Here is a 2,924-nt window from a genome sequence, read left to right on the forward strand (position 1 = left end):
GAAGGAGGAAGCCAGTCTATGATCTAGTGCCAAGACTCTTTTAAGGTGTCTTAAAAGACTTCAGTCACCACGATATGACAGGTGGTCTCTATGTGCCTAGATCAATAGAGGAAGAAGGAGAGCCAGGAATCAGAGAAGGAAACAGAAAGTAAGTCTCATCATGTCCATGAACATCTCCTTTGTCATGAGACCAGAAGAAATGGATGGTCCCTGGCTACCATTACTGAACAATTTGATCAAAGACCCAATAGATGGATCCTGATCTAAAGGAGGAAAAATATGGAATCGAACACTAAATTCTCATGGAAATCACACTTCTTTGATTTACTGAGACCAGGTAAGCCCTCATATCTATTGCAGGAGATAATTTTTTAACCTTAAAATGACCCCGTGATTTTCAAATTAACAACAGTTAATAAAGAATCTTTGCCTTAAGCATTGTGCTCTTGAAAAGAACCATCTATATGAGATCAAAATGACAAAAGTAATCATGAATACAGATGAGGAGTCCTGCAAGGGGCAGAGTCTAAGTCAATGCTGGGGAAGTAACATGGGTACAGACAGTGAGAATGGTGGTCCAATGTGAAGTCTGTAGCTTTGGTATTAAACTGTACATGTGAAAACTGTTGTATGGGTCTGCACTTTGTTGTGTGTAGTCTCACCTCCCTCCCCACCACACACACACAATCCTTTTGGAGTAGTTCTATTCTGCACATGTGGAGTCACAAATTCATCCCCTGTCCCTCACAGGAGAGGATCTGACTTCTGCCACACAACTGCCAATTTGTCACATTGTGGGTGTTTGCATGCTGCTGTGAGGCTGGTTTCAGACTAAGACAACCTAGGAAGAAAGTCCTGACAATCTACTTCTGAAAATTAGCCAGTGAAAACTTTATGGATCATAATAAAATATTATCCAGTATAGGGCTGGAAGATGAGACCCCTAGGTTAGAAGGCACTCAATTTACAGAGTGACTAACATTGGACTTGAACACACCAATGATTGTGAAGCTAACGTAGTAGGACCAGGCAACATTTTGTTTTGTTGTACTTGGGGTCACCATGAGTTGGAGTCAACTCAACAACAACAGTTAAGAAGCGCTGCCTGTGGCATGCTAGAGTGTATTCCAACAGGCTGGTGATTCTCTTCAGTGGCATCCTGTTGGTCATTTGAAATTGGCCAACAGGTGGATCACAGAAGTCAGCCCACCAAAAACCCACTGCCATCATGTCAATTCTGACCCATAGTGACCCTGTAGCACACAGTAGAACTGCCTATAGGGTTTCCAAGGCTGTAACCTTTACAGAAACAGGCTGCCATATCTTTCTTTCACAGAGCAACTGGTAGGTTCAAAACACTACAAATTAGGAGAACAGAGAACATTGGAGAACAGGGTACCACTGGCAGCCCAAGTCTGATAGCACAGATTCTTTCCACATTCTCTCCAAAAATCTTCCCTGGCTTGAGGCATCCCTTTCCAAAAAGCCTCCCTTCCCAGGAGAATTATCCCAGCCTAATAGGTTCAAGGAGCTCTAGTAGCGTAGTGGTTACGAATTGGGCTGCTAATCTCACAGTCAGCAGTTCGAAACTACCAGCTGTTCTGTGGGAGAAAGATGAGGCTTTCTGCTCCCGTAAAGATTTACAGCCTCAGAAACCCTGTACAGGGTCACTATGAGTCGGAACCGACTCCACGGCACACAACAATAATAATAAGTCAATGGATAAGAGTTGCCTTCTAAGTCACAAAGAATAGTGCAACTCTAAGGAGGTAAATTTAAGTCACCATCTAGCCCCTTATCTATGAGCTAGCATCTCAGTGGACACATTAGGGCTTAGACATGCCATGTGGATCTGGGGAGAGGCACCCAAGGATGAGAGATACTGGAGATGGAGTGGGCACGAGGAAGCCAGAAGGCTCATGAGAACTGTGCTTATTTCTTCGAGACATAAATCTTGGTGAATGTCATTGGAAAATCCTTTGGTTCATCTATCTCCCCTACCACAACCATCTCCATAAGGACTGTAAGTGATTTTTCTGACCATTAAAGCCCAAGTGCCCAGCACCATGCCAGGCAACCCTGTATCAACATTTGCTGAATGAATGAGTGAATGTATGAATTAGTCAATGAAGCAGGAGGGCATCAAGGCTAACTGCACACAGAGCTGCCAAGCCCAGCATGCCACCCTCCTCAGCATCTTCTACTCACACTTTAAGGAAGAAGGGCAAGGGAAGTCCATCCTCCAGCCCTGAGAGGAGGCTTCAGGAGAGTCTGACTGCCTCAGTTTCCTCATCTGTAAAATAAGTTTTGTGGGGTTTTGTAAGAATTGTGGCGCTGTGGGTTAATGTGGCAGACTGCAAAGCCATTTGAACTGCAAGGTTGGCAGTTCAAGCTCACCAGCTGCTCCTTGGAAACCCTTGAAAATACAGGGTCACTATGGGTTGGAACTGACTCAACGACACTTAATAACAACAACAACAATGTTAAATATCCTATCACAGACAGCATTGTACCGCATGACTGATCTGGGTATGTTCTTTCTGACAATGAATACAACAGCATTCCTCTTCAATTTGTCATTCCCGGCATAGTAAACCATGTGGTTGTCAGATTCAAAATGGCCAATACCAGTCCATTTCAGCTCACTAATGCCTAAAATATCAATGTTTATGTGTTCCATTTCATTTTTGACAACTTCCAACTTTCCCAGATTCACACTTCATACATTCCATGTTCCAATTTTTAATGGATTTTCACAGCTGTTTCTCTTCAGTTTGAGTTGTCCCCTATCAGCAAATGAAGGTCCAGTGGGCTTTACTCCATTCGTGTTATTACAGTCAATGCTACTTTGAGGAGGCAGCTCTTCCACAGTCACATTTTGAGTGCCTTCCAACCTGAGGGGCTCATTTTCCAGCACTGTATCT

Source organism: Chrysochloris asiatica, unplaced genomic scaffold, assembly GCF_000296735.1.
Source record: "Chrysochloris asiatica unplaced genomic scaffold, ChrAsi1.0 scaffold00203, whole genome shotgun sequence".
Lineage (NCBI taxonomy): Eukaryota > Metazoa > Chordata > Mammalia > Afrosoricida > Chrysochloridae > Chrysochloris > Chrysochloris asiatica.